General features: G+C 38.6%; 1 protein-coding gene across 1 annotated transcript in view; it reads right to left on the minus strand.

Moving 5' to 3' along the window:
• The window catches only part of Hs3st-a (Heparan sulfate 3-O sulfotransferase-A), a 146,554-nt gene that overhangs the window by 63,501 nt on the left and 58,807 nt on the right, over positions 1 to 24,246 (minus strand). The window contains exon 2 of the mRNA XM_076423173.1: positions 5,628 to 5,714. The gene's annotated coding sequence lies outside the window, so the exon portion shown is untranslated. The remainder of the gene's footprint in view (positions 1 to 5,627; positions 5,715 to 24,246) is intronic.

The following is a 24,246-nucleotide window of genomic DNA, read 5'->3' on the forward strand; positions in this document are numbered from 1 at the left end:
TTGTGGCCACTCTGCTTGCGAGATTCTCCGGTGCTTATGCCACTGTCCCGCAATGCAATGGAACGAATAAGCGTTCCAGATAGAAAAATCTCATACGAGCAAACCGATATGTCTTTCGTCGTGGCATTTTCTGAAACGTTCAAGAAAATATTCGGACACCGGTGCGATGTTGATTTCTACGTTCTATCTTCTGGATGACCGTGTAACCGACGACGAAAATGAACTAAACTCGTTTTTACGCATTTAATACGTCAAATACGAAATTGATAAGCCACTCGAACAATTTCAGGACATCGTTATATTATTTTCAGCTTTTTACATCATTAAAAGAGAAAATACATTTTCATTTAACTCCAACCGCCTACAACAGACTTGGGAAATTTTTATTCTGCATAAAATTCCGCGGTGTAATAATTAGCCACGTGGAGCCAGAATTACAAGATGAAGTCTTAGTGCTGCGTAAACCTCAAATTGATCCTCCTCTATGATTTACATCTAACGTTTCTCGATTAATTACAATGTTGAACAACCTCTAGATTGTTTCTATTTCAAATATTATTATAAGACAGCAGCTTATAAGAGCGACAAGTATGGCTGTCGCTGTTTAGATTAAACCAGAAGCTATTCGATTAATTACAATATTGAACAACCTCTAGATTGTGTGTTTCTATTTCAAATATTAAAACAGCAACTTCTAAGAGCGACAAGTATGGCTGTCGCTGTTTAGATTAAACCAGAAGCTATTCGATTAATTACAATATTGAACAACCTCTAGATTGTGTGTTTCTATTTCAAATATTAAAACAGCAACTTCTAAGAGCGACAAGTATGGCTGTCGTTGTTTAGATTAAACCAGAAGCTATTCGATTAATCACAATATTGAACAACCTCTAGATTGTTTCTATTTCAAATATTAAAACTGCAGCTTCTAAGATCGACAAGTATGGCTGTCGCTGTTTAGATTAAACCAGAAGCTTCTCGATTAGTTTCAATCGGTACGAAAGCTTTCTAAGATAAAGAATGACAGTATTTTACCATCAGGAAATTAAAACTTATCGATCCAGCCGGAAACTATCCACCAATGAAATTGCAGCGGCACGGGGAACACAGATTGTCCGCAAAACGATTTCCACGTAAAATCTTTGCAGTAAAGGACTCGATAACAATCTCCTTCATAATTGCTCCTTTGTAACACGATATTACATGATTGTAAAACCCGGCGATTGCGCGTCGTAATTACTGTTATAATCATTCCTCAAGTTCGCTCGCTCGAGGAATTTCTCTCGGCTGCAGTTCACCTCAAACGGGGGTGGCCTCGAATGCAAGGAAACCGCTATCTGATAAAAAAAAAAACATACTGTCTTCAATTTGTTTAATGGAATTTCTCGTCCGGTGTCCTCGAATAAGAAATACCTGTCTGACGAGAGACAAATCAAACAAAGCATCTTCATTCTCTCTTTCTCAATTGAATCTTCGTTTTTCGAGGAAAAATATAATAAATGTGTAATTAACCGAACTGTGAAGGTTATATAAGTTGTCCTCATTATTTTTACTGTAATTATTATTGAATTGTATTTATTATTTTATTATGAATTTATGATTTAATCATGAATTGTCGTCATCATTATTGTTCCAAATCGATAATCTAGTCACTCGGACGGACTATTCCAATAAAATTAGAACAGTGAAAAATTACTTTATTTTGTTATATGTAGAGCTCGGTGATTGATAAACAGAAGTTTTAATTAGACCTCGAAAGTCGTTTTTACTTTGCACGCCACTGCAAGCTTGTATACTCTGCATACACGCTGAATATATGAAACGGTATTAACAATTCTGTTTGGCAATAATTGCTGCATTCAATAGTAATGAAATCTGCAATTGTTGCACAATTGATAAAATTTAATTATATAGAGACAGGGGGAATGCTAAATTATTGCGATGTACATATATAAATAACGTCGTATTCAATTAATTTCGCAAAACATGAAAACAATCTCTCTCAGCTTATTTTTTACACTCGGAAATCTTATTCCGAGTTTATCCGAACTGATAGGGTTTCGGCAATCCAAGGAGCATGATAAAGGTCTGTGGAAGGTTTCGAGTAAACTAGTTCGTTCTTTTTATTGTGAAATAATGCAAGGAAAATTATATACGAAAAACTTTTTAAAAACCACGCTTATATCGAAATGCACTAAAAAGGAGAAAATAATTTTTTTCCTGGTTCTCCATAAAATACCGAATCCAGTTAAATGATTATCAATAATATTTTTCCCCAAAATTTGGATTCTTCTGTTATAAAATAGATAGAGAAATTTAATATAAATTTAAATAAAATCATCACTATAAATAAAAGCGTGGAGCGCTCACGAAGATTACGTCAATACAGTTTGGCCCTCCACGCTTTTATTTTTGTAGTCACTAATGTCACGATTTTATTTAAATTTATATTAAATTTTTCCATCTATTCCGACAATACTTTTATAACAGAAGAAATTTAGAATTAATTGCTTAAAATTTTGGGGACAAATAATATTAATCATTTAACTGGATTCGGTATTTCATGGAGAACCAGGAAAAAAATTATTTTCTCCTTTTTAGTGCATTTTAATGTAAGCGTGGTTTTTAAAAGGTTTTTCTTTATATATTTTATTTTCTACTTTTTAGTCTTTGCATATCTTGTAATAGATTTTAATTACCACTTCAACCAAGATCTTTTGTAAAAAGGTAAATATTGTGTCATGATCAGGTAATTTATTATCCCGTTTGTATAGCCAATAAATAAATATCCTTTTGGATATTCCTATGGGAAGAGGTTAGGTCAGGTTAGTTATTTTTGATCCCACGAGTATGACGGGCAAATATTGTCATCGGCAATACAAAATTTCAGCAAGATTGTACTATGGGAAGAGGTTTAAAATTCGATTACAAGATTTTACGCATACAACAACACGGCAAGTTAATATAAGCGTGGTAAAAAATGTCTGCCATAACGGATCGAATAAGTTAGTGCCTTCTATTTTAGAAAAATGCAAAAGAGACCGCGATTGTTCGCCAAGAAAGCAGACGTTTCAAGATGCAAATGGAAGGATTGGAACCACTGAAATGAAAGGAACGAGGCAAAGTGCTTGATAAAATTACAATCAAAACCTGTACAAGATTTCGAGCGAGTTAGCGCCTTCTATTTTAGAATGATGCGAAAGAGGTCGCTATTTTCCGCTGGAAAAAAAGGAAACTCCGCTATGAAAATGAAAGAAAAGAAGCAAGAAGCTTGCGTACATCGGAAAATGGAGGATATCGAGCGAGGTTGCGGCGAGGAGAAAGAGGAAAAGGAAAAGGAGAAGGAAAACGAAAGGAAGACGACTCGCGTGGGTCATTATCACGAGTCGATCCGTCCCAATTGGGCGAAGCTTCGCTGCCAATGAATATTTCGCGGAAAGTGGGCTCTGGTTGGCCTCGTTCGTTTCGCCTGTCTTTCGGGAATTCATCCTGGATTGCAGGAAACGGAAAACAAAAAGAGAGGAAGAAGAAGAGCGACGAGGAAGACAGAGAGAATAGGGGCAGGGCGCGGTTGTTCTTGAAACCAGCTAATTCCTCGGCGAGGCGTGATTGGCCTGGACCCGAGCCACGATCTAAATGTCACGTTTCCAAGAACGAAAATTCGTCGACTGGCATTGCCAAACATCTACTGGCCATCGTCGGAAGTAATGACCCAATTTCAATTGCTTGGTTCCCGGCGAATAGGCAGCCGCTCGTGCGGGCCTGGCTATTATAGCGTTTGCGTCTGCATATGCACTCGTAACCATTCATTTTCGGACACTCCTCAACACCTCGCGAACGAGCAGTTCTGAAAATACATACCCGGAACATGTTCCTCCCAGAACTAGATTACACGAGAAACAGAAAATCAGACGTTTCTCGTGAGTCACTCGGTGCATTATAATCACTAGACTGCGGATCATTATGCATTTATGAAGAAATTGGTCGCATGAAATATAAAACAGTAAAGATATGAAAAAATTTAATAATGTTGTAATGTTGCTTTTATCGTAGCAAGGTCGTTAAGGGATGAAATCAATTCTTATGTTATCCCTGCTTTCCACAATCAATGCAAAACATTTTTATTAACCGACTTCGAAAAAGGAGGAGGTTACTCAATTCGATCTGTATCTGCCTTCTTTTCGTTTTTTTTTCTATGTATGTTCACCATGTTCACCGATTACGCCGAGATGGACGGGCCAATCAGGACGAAAGCTTCTGCATCTTGTATAGTATGTTCCCGAGGTGGTCCCGTGAAAATAAACATTTTCTCATTCTTTGCGGTTTTTATTGCAAATAACCAATAAGACCGAAAAACCATCCAATGGTGTTCTACAAACTCTGCTCGTTCCACTAAAAAGTGTGAAAAAAAATTTTATAAAAAAAAATTGATCCGACTTCGAAAAAACGCACTAAAAAGTGTGAAATAATTTCTATTTAATTTATGTGAATATACACACGAACTTAAATAAAATACAATCTTTTCGGAGGCGGCACAAAATTGAAAATTTTCCAAATGACAGATGTTGCTGATTATGGTTTCATTGGAATATAGTGGACTGGGAAATCAATAGCCGTGGGAAGAGAAGATACATCAATATGTGCAAGCATGTAGAAGAATTTAAGGATTTTCGTAATTTCCAGTGTCGAAAATTTTCAATTTTGCGCCGTCTCCGAAAAGATTGTCTTGTATTTAAGTTCGTGTGTATCCACATCAATTAAATGGAAATCATTTCATACTTTTTAGTGCATTTTTATTTTGCATAAAGGTCCGCAGTCTAATAATTACACTGCGGATTTTTAGGCACAATGTGAAATAAGGAGGATGTGCGAGGATGCAAAGAGTAGAATTTCGAACGAAAAGATGGTTGTCTATGGTCTTCCAGAACGTTCCGAAGCATTAGATACGCCTCGCGTGGAATACAGATTCTTCGTAATTTCTCCCGCGATTCCATACAATTACCGCGCGCCCTGAACGAAACCGTTAGCCCGCGAAAGCACCGTCGAGAAGATTGCTACGTCACTGGGGGATTCGAATCGATCGTCTTAGTACGTACCTGTGCGAAACGAGCTAGCAAACTGAAACCCAATCCCCCGCCAGTTCGCGACTGGCTCTCCTCAAACAAAAGAAGAATGCTCGGTTTAATTCCTTGCTTCTGACACACTGTGCTGTCTCGAGCACAGGAACGACATCGTTGATTATTGTGAAACTTCCCAGTTTTACTGACGATTAGTCTCCAAGTGTAAAGAAATGATTTTTATCAGTGTACAATTATTCAATAAATTTATGAGCACTGTAAAGTTGGTTAAGTGTAAGCGAGAGTCTTTTATCGTCAATTTATTGCCGAGTGTTGACTTCCTTGTCTTCGTCATAATGTGTACACTATATATTTGCGATGTCATGGTTTAATGTCCCGGTAATTACACTGCTGATGTACCTGTTCTAGAGTTATATCAGTTACATAATATATAACAATATCCCGGTAATTAGTTAATTACACGTTTCCACTGTATTTAATTAAATACACTCCGCTTATTCGCCGTGTAATTCTATTAATTATTAATTGTTATGTTGATAGTAAACTCACCCTCTCCGGCTTGACTAGGTGTCTGCGGCCCTTGCATGAAGACCGTCCACCGAAGGTCCATGCAAGCTGCCTATCGTGCTCGAAAATCTGCAATCAGAAGCGAAAAATCGACATGATCTCACAGGGACATTTTCAAAGAGTCGAACTACAAGATTGTGCAATAAAATGTTGGTCCCTCTCCAAAGGAAACGAAAGGAGAAAATGAAAAAGGAGAAGCTTCCTCTGAAAATCGTTTATCGACAAAAGCGTTTCATAAAATTCGGAGTTAAAGAGTCGAATCTGAAAAATCAGCTGATGAATTAAAATCAGACATTTTGAAGTTTAGACAGCCAAATTGGCAACCGAAGCTGGAGGAAACAAGCGAAGGACACGCGGGTGAGATTTTTCTATCTGCATGGACCGTCGCCATGAACGCTCTTAATATTGTAGGGTCGTGGGAAAATGCGACAAGAGCAGAGAGAGAGAGAGAGAGAGAAAGAGAGAGGGATAGTGCTGGCCGACCAGCAGCGTCAAACTACGGAAATTTTTAATCTCGAAGGAAAGAGGTTTCCGCGTGACGTTTGCCCGATTCTAGCCCCGTTAACCCCCTCATACGTTATTCTTTATTAAACCGGCAAAGTTGCCCGGCTGCGTGGTTGAATTTAAAACGAACAAATAAAAAACTACAGGAACACCGGTTTCCCCATCCAGGGGTCTGACGCTTTCAACCTGTGAAAATCAATCCTGCTTTTTAGCGCCCCGCTCGACTCCTGACACGATATGTTCACCTTTCTTTGGTCTTTTATGTGTTCCTGTATCAACTTTCTACGGAAATCGACGGAACAAAATTATCTACAAAAAAGTTCTACTCGATACGATGGACAGTTTACGAGATACAAAGCAGATATTTTTTCATAAAGCCAGGCAAAAATTGTAGATTCGCAGGCTTGTATCCCGTATATGTAAAGTACGTCATGCGTCATTCTTCGTTTATTTAGTGACTGAATTCTCGATGTCCATCGATTCAACCAGGAACGTGAAACCTTTTTACCACGCTTATATTAGCTTGCTGTTGTTGTTGCATGCGTCAAATCTTGTAATCGAATTTTAAACCACTTCCCGAGGAGCTAGACACTTGAAACTTTAAACATAGCTCAGAACTGGATGACAATGCAATATTAAAAAAGAAATTTTTAAAAAAACTGTGCGTTCAGGAGAAAAAAAATTTTAATATTAACCGTCACACCTCGTCGCGCGATACTCGGTAGTACGTGATCGCGTTCAGCGATCCCCACTCCGCGTGCCAGCGCTTCCTACTCCATTACGCGTTCCCACTCCGACTCATCCCCACTCCACTGGCCCATTTCGCACAGAAGGAGCTCAGTCAGTGTGGTGTTCCGTTCGTTCAGTTCCATTTCGGACAATTTCGGACTCCATCAAGAGACGTCGTTTCTCGGATTCATCCCCTCATTCTTTCTCGCGTATTTCCATATCTTGCGTTTCTATATCTTACTCTGTTTCATACCAGTATTACTATATCTTGCGTTTCATTTAAAACAGAGTAAAAGGTAGAAAATAAAAAAATATATAAAAGAGAACTTTTTAAAAACCACGCTTATATTAAAATACACTAACAAGGAGAAAATAATTTTTTTTTACATTAGTGACTATAAATAACAGTGTGCGAAGATTACGTCAATATAGTTTAGCGCTCCACGCTTTTGTTTATAGTCACTAATGTTTAAAAAAATTATTTTCTCCTTTTTAGTGCATTGTAATATAAGCGTGGTTTTTAAAAAGCTTTTTTATATATTTTTGTTAACCTGCAAGCTCGTTGTATAAGTTCATGTAATAGTAAGTATTCATTTCAAACTGCAAGTACAATGGGTCAGGTTTGACAAATTGAAAAGAATGTATTTACAAGAGTTGTGAAGTACCTTGCATTGTTTATAACAGCAATGGGAAGCTCGAAAAATCGCCAGACATCGAATTCGATGAATAGAGGAACTCGGATGCATTCATAACAGGTAGAAATTCGATTTTTGAAGTTCACCAGCCTCACTACCGTGTATTTGCCAGAACAACGAACGAAGTGTAGGAAACTATTTTGATCAATTAATCTACAAACGTGATTTCCCCGCAGTCTAATAACGACCAGTCTGAACTGGCTCGCCAATAATTGTACAACCGCTTTGTTGTTACTCGATCGCATGCACGTAGAATTTTTTATCCGACGATGCATCCGTGATGCGTCCACTTGAACGGCACGCGGGCGCTGCGAAATTCGCCGGTGATCGATCGAAATTCGCCGTGGCTAACGAGAAGCTAACGTCACGAGCAAATTGGACAATGCCGGTGCTATTTATCCGCCATCAGGAATTCCGAGTTTCGGTGGATCGCTCCGACCGAAATCCTACGTTTAATCCGGACGAGTGCTGCGACCTTTCACGGGAAACTTTTCGTCGAAACCTTCTTTTTTTCTTGTTGCCAGGACCGATTAGTCCCGAGTTCGGTCGATCACACCGCGTTCATTTGCGATGCTGTGAACCGCTTCCTTGAACCGGCATTAACGAGTTAACACTAGGTTTACGGACCTCTAGAAATAACCATTTCACATTCCTCTATTATTATTATGTCTTCTTCTATCTATCTATCTATCTATACAATAAAATAGAAAAGTTTGTGTGTGTGTATGATTCCATCGATTTGATTCGGTGGGTCTGTCGCACGTGTTGTCCATCTTTCGAGGTTGATCCGGGGTGATCCGAATTTGTATTATTCGGCAGCGTAATTTTCATTATTCGGAAGCGTACAACTGCGCATGTAGCTATTTTCAAATAGCTACATGCCGCCGAATAATGCAAATTACGCCTCGTAAACGAACAAATAGGGCTTTTGAGGGAGATAGCGCCCTAGATCGATCTTTTATCTAGCGTTTTTGACTACTAAAAAATGTTTATTATCGAGAAATGAGGAGGCGAATCCCGCACCCTTACAATCCTGGAAACGAGTTTACCGCCTTAAGAATATTAGAACCCGTCATTTTGACAAGTCCCGTAAACCTAGTGTTAAATGCGTTTGATCACGCAACAGAAACTAGTTGATTTCGATTCGTCGATGATGTAACCACCAAATGGGCTTCTGGATTTCATAACAGATGTATATAACAATTTGTTTCATCGCAATTCAAATTCCCGGTAGTTGTTCGTACAATAATGTTTATGTAATCCTGTATTTTACATGCGACACGTATTATAGCGCCTCATGAAACAGGCTAAGCTGTAAGATACTCTCCATTTTCCTCTGAAATACGCGAGCGACAATTTTCCGCGAATCGTTACAACGTCGACTGCGTTTCTTATTCTTTCTTTTTATAAACAGTACTTCTGTGATCGTGTATGCTCCATGGAATTATATTCGAAGTCTCGAACAAGAATTCATCGGATCTACCAACAGCCATAACTCGGCTCAAAGAAATTATCGATATGTTGAGCATCAGTTGTGGATGTTCAGACACGGTTGTTGTCCAACGAAACTTATGTAAGTATATCAAATGATTGCATAAATTCGTGCCCGATTTTCATAGATGTCGCAAAAAAGTTATATAGTCATCATTCTTTTCTAATTGTACAAAAGAATGATGGCTGTGTAATTGATTACTAAAATTGTATTCTTTAAAATTTTTAACCATTGAATTTTATTTTCAAATCGCGGGCACGAACTTATTCAATCATCTCATATAATTGATCATTCTCTGGTTTGTGAGTATACTAGGAAGGTTTTCCTTTAACCTTTATTAGGCGATCTTCAGCTATGAAGTCTGTACGCGTGGACCCCGTTAAGCGGTCCCTACTTTTATTTCGAAATAGCCTGCACAAAAGTGACCCGTCTTCGAAGCTAGTGGCCATAAACTTTATTGCACTATCGACTCTGCCACCCTGGGGGAGCACACATTATTCATAAGACGATCCGATACATAATTCCGGAGATGTTAGCCCTACGACCCCGTTTTGTTTGCGAGTAAATCCCTTGATCGCTTTGGTCATCACCGAGGGTTCGATCGCGAGACGTATCAACCTACACGGGATAGGCTCGCTTGTAAAGAGCAGGATATAAAATGGCCGATTGGATCGAGCATTCGCTACAACGTTACGGGAGCACAGCGATCGAACCTCTTAGAGACACCTTTCACACCCACGATGTATAGGAAAGATACTAAACGCGCCATCCTTCAGTTTTGCTGTCAACGAACTTCTTGAGAACGTTCGGACTGATCAAATTCGAGGACTGAAGAAATTAAAAAAGAAATAAATGTCTATGTAGCTCCTGTATCTTGCAATTGATGGAAACAATTTTAATTTTGCATCAAGGAAGTCGCTGTACAGTACATTTAAACGTTGAGTACATTGTTGTCGAGAGAGAAAGAGAAGTTTATTTAGTATAAGTTTGTTATTCGTCACCGACAGTGCGAATTCACGTAAACTTTCGCGTATAATTAGCCATTTCATACAAACTAGGTTCAAGTATTGTCACTGTACAATTCGTAATTGTAGTGGAAGACGTGTACAATGGTAGATAAACAAGCGTAAAGGTCTCAAGAAGCAGGACAAACAGACATTGTTCTACAAAGTAGTCATCTTGTAACCACGGAAACAGCGATGCGTAATTAACACTCGCGTTCTACGAAGAATTCACAATTTGTCCACGTATCCCACCTTTTCTTTAAATATAACTTTATCAGAGTTATCGAATCGGAGAACGTGTATAGTGGATCTCGTTATTCGGAACAATGTTTTGCATATAGTAGATAGAGAGACATTTTTCGAAACTTTATACCTTCCAACGACAAGAGTTGAAAGAGTAGAATCACCTGCGCGTCCGCGAACAAAACCTCCAGTTTACGCTTTGTTAAAAACCGTTAACGGAAGCAACGTTTGTTTTCCTATTGTTCAAACAATGTCGAGTTCCATTTCGATGTAACCAGGGGGTGCAATTTTTGACTGGAAATATCGCGCAGTGTGTCGTGTCGTGTGCCGTTCCGAAATTATTTCGATTCATAAACATTTGTATTCTCTCGAGTCAAGAATTAGGATAAATTTATCTATGGGGTTTCGGGTGCCCACCACCGTACATCCTTATCCCGTATAACTGTGTACACTACATTCCCATATTTTTATAACCTCAGGATTTGAAAAAACATTCTTCATAAAAGGTAAAAAAAATATATAAAAAAGCTTTTTAAAAACCACGCTTATATTCCAATGCACTAAAAAGGAGAAAATAATTTTTTTTTAGACATTATTGACTATAAATAAAAGCGTGGAGCATTAAACTATATTAACGTAATCTTCGTGGGCGCTCCACGCTTTTATTTATAGTGATTAATTTTATAATAGTACTAATTTTAATATAAGCGTAGTTTTTAAAAAGTTTTCTTATATATTTTTTTATTTTCTACTTTCCAGTCTGTTTTAAATGGAACGCAAGATATAGTAATACTGGTATGAAATAGTAAGATATATAGAAGCGCAAGATATGGAAATACGCGAGAAAGAATGAGGGGATGAATCCGAGAGACGACGTCTCTTGATGGAGTCCGAAATTGTCCGAAATGGAACTGAATGAACGGAACACCACACTGACTGAGCTCCTTCGGTGCGAAATGGGTCAGTGGAGTGGGGATGAGTCGGAGTGGGAACGTGTTGTGGAGTAGGGAGCCCTGGCGCGCGGAGTAGGGATCGCTGAACGCGATCACGTACTAACGAGTGTCGCTTGACGAGGTGTGACGATTAATATTAAAATTTTTTTCTCCTGAACGCACAGTTTTTTTTTTAATTTGTTTTTTAATATTGCATTGTCATCCAGTTCTGAGCTATGTTTAAAGTTTCAAGTCTCTAGCTCATCGGGAAGTGGAAACAAAATTCGATTACAAGATTTGACGCATACGACAACTTGGCAAGCTAATATAAGCATGGTAAAAGACCATTTTTCAATCATGATATCGCAGTAATCGGCGCAGTTACATCTTCTGTGCAGAAAATGCATGATTTCGACTGGTAGTTCTAAAATGGATTACGAGCACGTTCTTAACGGACACTATACGATCAGTTCCATCGATCCGGAGTGTCTCATCCGTCGGTAGGAGCATCTGGAAGCACCCCGTCTTTCGAACGGGCACAATGACTCGAGAAACGAGCGGATGTCGCCGAAACAGGGCCGCTGGGTGAATCAAAGATAGTCATTACCGCCCTCGCAGTATCTCCGTGCTCCTCCGGCCAAATTAGTCTAGCCGGTGGCGCGTTATAAAGGGGTGCTTCACACGTACGCTATAAAAGAATAATGGGAGTTCTTTCAGCGAGGTGAAGGGGCGGGGAGGAAAGGTGCGAGAGAGGGAGATACTGTTCTCGCGCAATAACTCGCAATCAAGATATTAGGAGAGAAAGATAGAGGTGAAGACGAAGTGTGTTTTAAGTGACTAAGAGGCGAGTGCCTTCGAGACTCTCCGCGCAGACAAGCCGAGGGTGGTGGATCCCGTTGACCCCGATTCCCCCGGCACACACGAGGGTCCCTTAATCACCCTTGACCTGTTTCCCTCGCGAAATTGTGCATACCACCTTTTCCAATCTTCCGCCTACATGTCCGCGATGATTCTTTCAAGAAACCGTCGCGTCCCGTTGCATACCGCCACGAAACAATCCGACCACGATCTTCTAGTTTCATGGATTGTCTTTTCGGCTTTCATAATTTTCTCGCGATTAAGATACAGCTGGCTCCAGGGCTAATGCCCAACTTTTCCGAGACTGTCCATCCGAAAAAAGTGAGCCGTCTTATATATTATTTATATATTTATAGCTTATTTTGATGTGTCACGTGGTTTACAATTATTATAACTAGACTGCGGATTTTTATGCATCCACGCTTTTATTTACAATCACTAATGACTAAAAAAATTATTTTCTCCTTTTTAGTGCATTTCAATATAAGCGTGGTTTTTGAAAAGTTCTTTCTAATATATTTTTTGTTATTCCTGCTTCCCACAATCAATGCAGAATATTTTTATTTTGCACTAGAGGGACTGGTTGCTCGCGAGCTTCGCAGGTAGGGATATTGTAGCTCGCTCGCTTTGCGAGCTCGCGAGAGGATTAATGGCACGCATTTTATTTTAACAGACGTCGATGATGTAAATTTCTATTGAAATATTGATTAAAAGCTGCGACGTTCTATTGAAATATTGATTAAAAGCTACGACGTTCGTTTTTTTTGTTGTATTGAAATATGATTCTAAAAGCACTTTTAGTTTTTCCCGAATTTTCCATTTTTCCGTGATACTTTTCCAATTTTTTTTAATCTAAAAACCAGATTCGGACTACAACGAACATTTAAAAAAAAAATTAGCCAAATCGGTCCAGCCGTTCTCCCGTGATGTCGTGACCAACGAACAGCATTTGATTTTTATTATATAGAAGATAGAAGATAAAGATCCGCAGTCTAATTATAACATTACGGTTAATGTTGACATTGGGATGAGAGATGACAACACAGATTTACAGCAGTTCATAGTTCATATACATGTTTCGATGGATCTAAAAATGAGCGATCTTGGTCTCAAATGAAGCTTGAGAATACGTAGGAAAAACTTTTTACCAAAATCACAGTCTGACTTCCCTCGAGACGTATCGGTTGATGTTTTACTTTCAAATCGGACGCGAAGGTTCTTGATCATCTAGTGACCGAGATGATCGGGCAACGTGGTCCACAACGTTGAGGATGAAAATCGGACACCGTGTGGATGGTTGCTCTAGAGACCTCGACCGTCAGAAATCGACATAGATGTAATTTGGACGGGACGAAATTATTCAGTGTCGCTCGTATTCTCGTTCGTATCTCCGACCGAAAATAACTTAGCGTGTCCTTGCTGTGCACGCTGCTTCGATCGCATCGGAATTAGCTGCAGGTGCATCGTGGGAAAAATAATTCATTAGCCGTCCCCTTATGAACCGAGCAAAACGGCTACGGGTGGCGGAGGGGACGGGCAGGGGAGGGAAAGAAAATGGCGATTGCGTGGGTGGAGGCCGTGGTGTTCGCGTTCGCGTGGACAATCGGTCACGAATCAACTTCGGGGTCTATTCACGCGACCGGCCATTGTTGCTTAACGATCAACGTGTTCATTGCCGGGCCAAGCGACATTATTCGCGAAAATGGCACGTGTACGGCCGTGTAGTACGCGTGCACCGTTTAGCGCATTCGAGTCACGAAAATAATCCGAGCTTCGATCCAACCGGCCTCCATTATGCCCAGTTCGGTCGCGAACACTCTGTAACCGTCGCGCCAGTTTATAAATCATTTTTAATGAGCTGCAGCGGCACGCCGCCGCGCCGACGACGGGAATTTCGCATTTCCATAGATTGCTCTCGCAAAAAAACACTTCGCGCCAGAAACAATCTAACTCCTTTATCGGCAGCGGCCGTCGGATTGTTTATTCTGCTTCTTTCATTTATTAAACCTCCGACACGGCGCACACTTCTCACTGAATTATGCTCGAGCTGTGAATGATTCACAGCTTTACTTAACAATTTCTTCTATGTATTTCTGAAAGTATTTCTTTAAGGTTTATCAGTTTTTCTATTCTTCCGACGGAACAATTGCTAGTGTAATTCAATCTCCAGAAATTGGGTAATTGAATGATGAAATCAATTGAGTTGATTTTAAATTATATATTCTGGGTCAAGGTAGACTCGGGCATTGTTGTCGGAGGATTAACCCTAGAATAATTCGATTATATATAATTTCTTACATTTTCTTACATTTTGTGGATATGAAATTGATATAATACCTCGTACAATACATTGAAACAATATTTTGAATAATTTAATATGAATTGCTCGATAATTTACATTCGGTAATCTACATTTAATGATTTCCGAAAATAAAACGACAACGAATCGAATAGGAACATCGATGTTCGAAATGTAATCCAGTCAACGAATTAATTATTGTAAATATGATGATTCGTTAAACATGCGGAGTAAACACAACGAACGAAACATAATACCGATGCGACATCAATTGTCGGTATCCAAGCATTGTTCGGCCATCGGAAACTCTGTATTATAGATACTATAACAAACGCGTTCGCTGTTTCCGAAGAATATGTTCATTTCACCACGTTTTGTCCATTCTTGCTCTGTATCTATCAGCGTCGACGGTAAAAAGTATTAAACGCACTTCCACCGGTTGTTCAACAAACGAATTGACGTTTCTCTTGTTTTCTATTCATTATCCGAAACGCAATCTTGTCGACAAATACGTTTATCGCGATGTCTGTAATTTCTCTAGCCTTTCCAATTAAAAACGCTGCGACAAGTCTATCGGAATAAAAATCGACGGGAACGCGACAAACTCCTGTTATTCTTTAACAGATATCAGAGATATTTTATTTTCTGGTTAAAATGTGAAACAGTGGCAATCTCCTAAAGGAAAGGCGCTACAACACCGCATAACATTTTTTAATGAAATCGGTAATCCTTATAAGGTGGAGTGGGGTAAGTCCGTCAACGGGCCAAGTCCGTTAATTGGTTATTTTTATTATAATATGAACGAAATTTTTCTTCAGCTTGTATTTATTAATGTAGTATAAGTTAGTATGAACTATTCTACATAGATATCACCCAAGAATACAGGTATTTTCCTCGCTTAAATCAACCAATAGCAAACAGTCACGTGCGAGGTACACGTACAACTTTGAGGTTACCCTGAACGTGCAATAGTTTACAAGTTATTAATATATTCTGTGTTGTTATTTTAGATAAGTACAACAAATATTGATGTAGGTTTGCATTAAATAAACCCTTTTTATTGTATTTTTTTAAATTTATTGAAAAAAACACTAATATCATCTTGCCCCGTAAATATTACTACATGGGGCAAGTCCGTACTATCACGGTGGGGTAAGTCCGTACTGTATGGGTAACTATTAAACTAAACAATATATTTAATGCAATAAAAAGCATTTTGTAGCAGGTTTGATAATAATTCTTTTCTTGCCCCGTAGCACTTGAAACAAGGTTCGAAAGCATTTTTAACTCTCAGAGGCGGACTTGCCCCACTTTCGGGGCAAGTGCGTCCTAGTTGACACTTTGTACAATACACTATCAAAATGATAATTTTTAAGCACAATTAGAATCCTACATAATACTAATTCATCAGTAATAACTGTGGCAAGAGTTTGATACCAAGAACGTTAAGTTTTTACATACTGGACTGAAAATACATCAGTTTAAAGTCCAACTTTGCAAAAACTAGGGCGGACTTACCCCACTCCATCTTATTCTAAAACAAACATTATGTTAATATATATTTTATAATATATACATCAATATCAATTTAATCAAATGGAACTTGCCAGTGAACATTGAAGAATGCATTTTGCAGTAAAAATCACAACAAGAAGAAATGTTCATCAAACCGAAATATGGTTCATAAAGAGGAAAAACGGAATTTCTGTTTCGACACGTCCCTAAATGGCACCGTAAAGCCGCGGTCGACGATGATTACTTCCATAAAGCACCTTACATGGACACAACCGTAGTTAATCGGTCATTATGCAGCTCCCGCAATACCGAAAAGCGCCTACTGCAGATGCAATAATAATGATCGAGCCCAACAAGCATCCAGAGGCTCGGTCAGTTCGTGTCGTTAATATTTGAAGAACGCGGATTGCATTATCAACCTGTGACCGCATAACGTCACATAAATCGCAACGGGAATGTCCCTCCCACGCTATTACACTTCATACGTGCATCTGAGAAACATTGTACTTTAACTATTAAATAACAAACCGCGTGCGAACAAATAGCAATTTATTTGGAAAATACAGTTTCCACCAGCTGCAAATAATGAAATGGACTGGAAGCTTCCAATGGTCAACACCGAGATCCAAATATATTGTTTCGACCTCGGAGAACAATGGTTTAGCCGTAAAAAAAAGTGTACAAATAAAGGCGGTTAATTCTAAAAGTATATTTTCCATCAGCTGCAAATCACGAGATTGGATGAACTTTTTGAAAAATCTATATGAAAAATGTAGTTCATATTTTGGAATAATCTTCGAGAGGGAATTGTAATCAGGATTCAATTTTGTTCGAATTTAGAAATTTGCGCGTTGTTACAAGTTTGCGAGAATCTGTATTAATATCTGATTTCGTTCTGTCGATGATAATTTTACTATAAACGATACAAGCATTACGCTTTGCAAACTCGACAGGCTCGTTCAACGCTCTTCGTACACGATGTCAAAATAACAGAGGCGATTTTTAAACAGTACGATTTACAACGGGATACAAATAGTGGAACAACTGTCGGGAACAATAACTACACGCGGGACGTATAATTATATTATTATACAACAGATTGCTAATTAACTCGCGGCAACATGCACCTCACGATTTGCCCGTGGCAGTGAACGCACTGAACACATTAATGCACCATGCACTTTGCCGCATCAGGCGTCCCTCGAAATCGTCTAAACATACTTTGACAAAAGACGACTCGGAGATCGAGCATGCTGAAACTTCGACTTCCGGTACAATTTGGCGACACGTATAATAGGATTGCCAGATCTTCTATATTTGATATGAGTCTTCTATATTTGAACTTGATCTCCTATATCATATTTGAATAGCATATAATTTTCAAAAATCTCTTTGTTTGAATGAAAAAGTTTAAAATGTGCTGTGTACCTCTTTTACTTGAACTCCTATATTTTGTGCCTATCTCATATATACATAATTCCAGTTTTCACTACTTCTTCTATATTTGGATAAAACATTTCTGGCAACCCTACACGTATAAGCCATTTCAAATTAAAACATTCGAACTAAAAATGATAAAAACACGTGTCAAAAATGTAGCAATGTACAAGAATGTAGCAGAATGTATGTACCAGAATATACCAGAACACACGATGCAAAATCATTACCGAACATCTTCCGTAGCAGTAGCACAGACACAGAGATAAATCCGTAGCAAACCGGGAGCATATCGAACGAAATAATAATTTCGGCGGACCCGATAGAAATTGTTATTACACCACAAAGAAAACAGCTTCTCAGTTTCGGCGAGGCGGCCCCGGAAAATATCGTTTCCCGTCGAGGTTCCCGAGGATTCTGGAGGTTCACGAGGGTGTAGCACGAAACCCCTCCCGAATTTAATCTCAGCGGGTGAATCGGCGTTCCTCGACGCTACGGGAACACATATATAGAGGATATCGTGTCAGTCCTCGGGACCAATTGACTGTGCCTTTCCGCAGCCGCGGATCCAACGTTGATCCTCTCGCAGAAACGTTCTTGTTCCTGTTCCCGGCCTCTATCTCGCCCAAGGGACTTTCGCGTGAATCGACGGCCACCCCCGCACTATTCCCTAGGATGGTTCTCACCCACGATCCACGATCCCGTCGAAATTTCCCTAACACGCTCGCTACAGCATCACCCATCAACCCGAGACAATAACGTTTGTCACCTTGAACGCTTTCGGTATTTTCTGCTATTAAAGTCTTACTCTCAGATTGATTTACTGCCTGTGAGTGTCCATTAGGGTGGCTCTTATCTTCGACTTTTGAATTTCTTTACGGCACCCTCCAGGATTGTTCCAAATAATTTCAAAAAATCTGTGTCAAGTTTGAACACCCGAAAATTTGTTAGTCAAATAATATCTACGAGAAGTCAATATCAAGTTGCTGCTTCGAAGTGAAAATGATGAATTTTAGAAAAATGATTAAAATATATACGAATTAAACTTGTAAGTAAAAATATAATTCCTGGTATAACGTAGAGGCCATGAAATCTAGTAGTTATAAAAAAAAATTGTACACATACATTCTAAACACCGAAATTTTTTTAACAATCCTGGGGGTGCGGTAAAAGAAATTTTGAGAACGATTTTTTACAGGAGTAGAAGTTAATTTTTCTTGGCTTTACAGACACCTCTGGTTTAATATAGAAACTTTTCGCATAAAATATCATTATTTCGGTTGTTGTTGGACGCCAATCGTTGAATTATGTCAAAATGATGCTAAGGAATCTTAAATGTTACACAGAATGTTCCAGCGTGGACGAGGATCAACGTAATGAAACGTTTTTCACCGGTAAGGGAGAAACGCATCAACGATCCGGTCCTCCGGCAGGATTTGCTTAAAGATTTATCATCCGACCCTTTGTGTCCCTGCTCGAACCAGCTCGATAAGGGTAGCTGTCGCAGCTATCCCTCCATCCTGCCGCTCTCAGGTTTGCCATTGCTATCAGGAATAATTTTGTGGCTGGAAGAAGACAGCCACCCTCTGCCAACCCTTCTTGCTGCTCCTCCGTTCTATTTGGATAATGGAAATACCCCGGGGGAGGAACGCGACGGGGTTAGTGTTTATTCCTTATATCAGCCGGCGAACAGATAGCACACCGTATCGTTTTACATATTTTCCACCATTTACAGTACGAACAAATTCATCATCTCTAACTACTTCCTCACACTTCTCGATGAATTTTAACTGCGAACTGTGCATGAAACCTAACCATGAAATAAACACACGCGGAGAATAAATCTGTGGTTGTAAGGAAGAACGGTGGATGTCACAATTTCAAAAAATTTGAGTTTATGCATTAATTGCGCTCGATAGTTTAGGATTGAAAAAAGTCATGAAAACAAATTCGAAAGGCTCAAGAAAATAATGCAATTTGATCGATGTTCTATGTCAAAGTGATCAAAACTTCAAACGGCAATATCTCGAAAGTGAAATTATGCGGGATGCGGCGCACAGTGGGCAATTTGAACGAAATCTTTTTCAAAATTAAAGAACTTTCGATAGAAATGAGGCAAGAGCGATGAAATTTTTTTTAAATTAAAGCTGAAACTTTGCGGAATATGGGAAAAATAGGGAGATTATGGTACGAACGTTTTTTAATCTTGAGAAAATTCGTTAAACTTGCACAATTTAAAGAAAATTGTGGTTTTTCCAATACCACGCGCGGAAAAAAATTGTTTTTCAACATGCTATACATCATTTCCCGTAGATTTTTTCACGCTGATTTCAAATCTGGTCTCAAAATTTGTCTACGACCTCAGGATCGTAGATCGTAGATTCAGGATTCGTCCAAATTGCCCGCTGTGCGGCGTTCTTCCTTACAACCACCGAAATAAGCGTAATACGAACGAGGGTAACACCAAGTAATTTTCTTTTATCACATTCATCCAGCATACATTTCAGAGAATGACAGTCCCCGTGGTGTTCCGGTCTGATGGACGACGCAGATATTTTCGGAGAAGTTTGCGATTATGGCCGCGGGGGATGGTTCGCGAATATGCCGACCCACCGTCGACAGTGAGAAATGATTCTTGAAGGAAATAAAATAGTTTTTTGATACGGTAGCGGAGACCGCGTGTGTGATCGATCGTCACCGAACGCGCAGCATCGTCACGGACAGCTTTCGGTGGCAAGATCAAGTTCAACGTGTGATCGTGAATAGACCGGTGGACGTTTATGGACCATACGCTATAGTATGCACGATACACACACGCGGTGCATCGTAAAAATCTTTCCCGTCGAATGAGAGGTTAATGCGCGTGTGATTCTTTTAGCAGGCCGGCCCTGGCCGGGTCAGTTTTTAAACTAGGACGAAACATGGAATGTACCGGGTGGGACGATTATTTTAATCGACTCGATTATTACCCTGTTATCTTCCAGAAGAGATGATGGCGTTTCACGGTTGTTCCCTGGGGACTATATTGTCGGTGAACATTTTTCTGTGGGCGGTGGGTTGTGCGGGTGTCAAGGTTAGTAGCAAAATTATTTATTTCAATCTTTTCAATCTTCTATATAATAAAAATCAAATGCTGTTCATTGGTCACAGGAGAACGGGAGAACGGCTGGACCGATTTGTCTAATTTTTTTAAGAAAATGTTCGTTGTAGTCCGAATCAGGTTTTTAGATTAAAAAAAATTGTAAAAGTATCACGGAAAAATGGAAAATTCGGGAAAAACTAAAAGTTCTTTTAGAATCATATTTCAATACAACAAAAAAACGAACGTCGTAGCTTTTAATCAATATTTCAATAGAACGTCGCAGCTTTTAATCAATATTTCAATAGAAATTTACATTATCGACGTCTGTTAAAATAAAATGCGTGCCATTAATCCTCTCGCGAGCTCGCAAAGCGAGCGAGCTACAACAACCCTACTCGCGAAGCGAGCGAACAACAACTCCCCTCTAGTATATAATATTATTATACATATATTAGTCAACATTTTGTCTACGATCTTGATTTTTTAAATATAGTATCAAAATCTTTTATCAAGATTCCTAATGTTCGTATTTATTAGATTGTAAAGAAAGAAATGCAGGATCGTTGTTCATCTGTTTTAATTGAAATTTAATACCAATTTTAATGAGTTATCTTAAAGTGTGTTTTACGCTCCATTTAATTATGCTTTTGGTATTTAATTTTATTCAAATTTTTATTAAATTATTTGGCTTTTATTTCAGGATGTCAAAACGCGATTTTCGCATTATTTTTTCTATGAGTTCGAAGTAGGCCGAAGTACCGCTCAAGCGGCTCGGAATATCAACGAAGTATGGAACGAAGGTAGTGTCAACGAATGCACAGCTTTATACTTTTAAATAATATTAAATTTTCTGTAAAATTAATTCTAATACTATTCCCTCCAATAATATTAAAATCAATTCTCATAATAATTTAATGTTACTATTAAACAATATTAAATTTTTTTATGAAATTAATTTTCATATTATTGTTTTTATTCAAACAATTTTCATAAAATTGTTTTTTATGTGAGTAATAACACTTTAAAAACATAGGTTTAAATCCTGCATTTCTTTCTTCACAACCTAATCAATGCATGAAGGGATAATTCATAATATTCATGAACTAAATTCATAATTCAGGAAATAAAGTAATAAGTACTGCAAAAATAGTTTTAGAAGTACTGTAAACCTGTTGTGGACAATTTCCTTGAAAGTTGTATAAAAGTGTTCCATTTCCTATAAGAATAATTCGGTAAGCAAACAACAACTAAGAACGATATAAAAATCCCTCGTAGATTACAGTTAAACAGTATATGACCAACTAAATCGAACACAGTTTATTGTCTTTCAGAAATGTCGACATACAAACGCATAAAAATCCACAGGAATTTTTATGGAAAGTCATAGTCGCCAAATTGTGGTAGAAAATCAACGAACCGAAAGTTGGAAAGTAATTTGAAGCGTGTTAGAATGTTTCATTCGTGGTGAACAAAAATGGTCAATCACGGTGGCCAGACTGCATTCGAAAAACGTAATAATGTTGCTCGGTAAACTTTACACGCTCGAGCTGTCCGGTATTGTCCGAGGTTTATCCTGAATCTGTTTCCACTTGTGTGAAACGTGGTTCCATTAATCCCCTTCTTCGAAATCGGACGGAGAAAATCGCGGAGCGATTAATCTTTCAAAAAATCGATAGTCTGCGCGCGTGAACCCGTCCTGCGACAAACTTGCCGGGAACCATTTACCATTCTAATTGCACCATTACTGTTTATCGTGTAGATTTTATTTTTAAACTGGCTGCTGGCTGAACTTTACGCGGAAATAAGTCTGCGGAGAATTTGCATTCGGAAAAAGAAGAATCGCTTTAAATCAACAGTAAATCCTTCCATCCGTTCGAATCACTTTTTTCCCCCTTTCGGAATTATCAACTTCGTGTTTTTCGTGTGCACTCGCGGAACGGCCATTGCGGAAAATTGCAAAAAGTTGTGGAGCGCTGGACAATGTAGTTTTCTGTTCAATATTCAATATAATAGAACGAAAAAATGCAATGGGGAAAGTCGACAATTTTCAGGCAATTTTTATTTCACTGCCGATATTCATTTATTTCAGTGCGGATAAATGGAATTTGTAAAATGCAACTCTTTTGTGCACGCTTTCGAGAGCATCGAATTTTTAAAGTCGAACCAGAAATGCCATTTGAAGTTAGGGAAGTGTCAGTTGTGGTCAGACATTCGCGTTTTATAATTCACTGTAACAATTTTCATGTTCGACTGTTTTCACAAATACAACGAAGACTATTCAGGAAATACAGTGCGACCTCGATTTACCGGATCCCGATTATAAACAAATATGCGTTTAAATATGACTATATGTATTAGATTATTGCATAAATTCGTGTCCGATTTTTACAGGTGTCGCAAACTGTACTTACGAAATACAAAATACGAAATATTATTATTTTTCGATGTAGAAAAGAATATGAAATAAAAAAAATATGGGTTTCCATTTGAAAAAGTTAAGTTGCCCTTCATCTGACCATTATGGAAAAATTGTGCATAGCGCCATTAAATGTGCCCCTTCATATGAAGAATATTTTGTACAAAACATTTTTTCATATTCCTGCTGGTTTCCGTAATAATTGACTGTCTCAAGATAAATGGCCCACCCTGTATAATTTGTTAATAAAGCTGTATTCTTTCAAATTTAGCCATTTAATTTGATTTTCAAATCGGGCACGATGTTATGCAATCGTTTGATATTATGATGGGAAATAAATTTTCAAAAATAAAAGATTTATTTTGGGATATAATGTACATTTTAATTATTTCCCTTATGTCTCGATTAGCCATCCGGGCTGTTTGTCTCTCGACCAAGCCGGTTAATCGAGGTCTTACTGTACTAATATACATACACATATATAATCCGACGCTAAAGATGTTTAGTCTGCAATTGAGTGATTCATTTGATGTCACCCAGTACACCAGAGAGGAATATCAATGAATAATCAAGTGTGCTTAGTACAAGAACGATGTAGAATATTTTTCAGCACGATGCGTGCACAACGTGGACCCGCAAAAGGTAGCAATGCAATTAGCATGCGCGTATCGTACTGCGTTCCACTGGAAACGCGCATCGGCATAATGAAATGTTTAATCAGCGCCCGCGACCGTGAAAAGTCGAGTATTCTGTGCACCAGTTTAGACGCAATTGCGTCAAGATGCACGTGAGCGTGCAGCAAGCAACGCTCGACTCGCACAGCGGACATTGCCTGCAACAATGCATCTTATGCACTTTGTCTCGGCGGCGCGTTTTATCTTTATGCAAAATAAAAATGGTTTTCATTCATTACAATCCTCATGTACCAGATGGGAATTTACGTCCCTGTTCAGTGGTTCTATTAAGTTATAAAAAGTGTGCCAATTTTCTTGAATCACTGTTTTCGTTAAGAGGAATTTTCTAGTTGATAAATTGAATTTTGGAGAACATGAAATTTAGAATTTGCATAAAGATCATTATCAAGATTACAAATATGATAAAAAGTTGCTAATAATTTGAGTGCATTCTTATTATTTCGTAAAGCAATACAAAATCGTTTCAGTGCTCTAGACGAGTGAATGTTTCGGTTTTACAGATTTCGGAGCACGATGTCGGACACATGGTTGTTCGGTATGGCTCCTCAATTAGGGGAACGGCGCAGAAGACTCGGGTAATTAATATGAAGCAGCGCAATGGACTTTCGGGGGCCATTAAGGCTTTCTGCGCGACAGCGACGCCAGAATACTCGGGGATAAGAGGGATTCCGCATTATTTCGAATAGAACGCATAAATACC

This window comes from Lasioglossum baleicum, chromosome 1 (assembly GCF_051020765.1).
Source record: "Lasioglossum baleicum chromosome 1, iyLasBale1, whole genome shotgun sequence".
In the NCBI taxonomy this organism is placed as follows: domain Eukaryota; kingdom Metazoa; phylum Arthropoda; class Insecta; order Hymenoptera; family Halictidae; genus Lasioglossum; species Lasioglossum baleicum.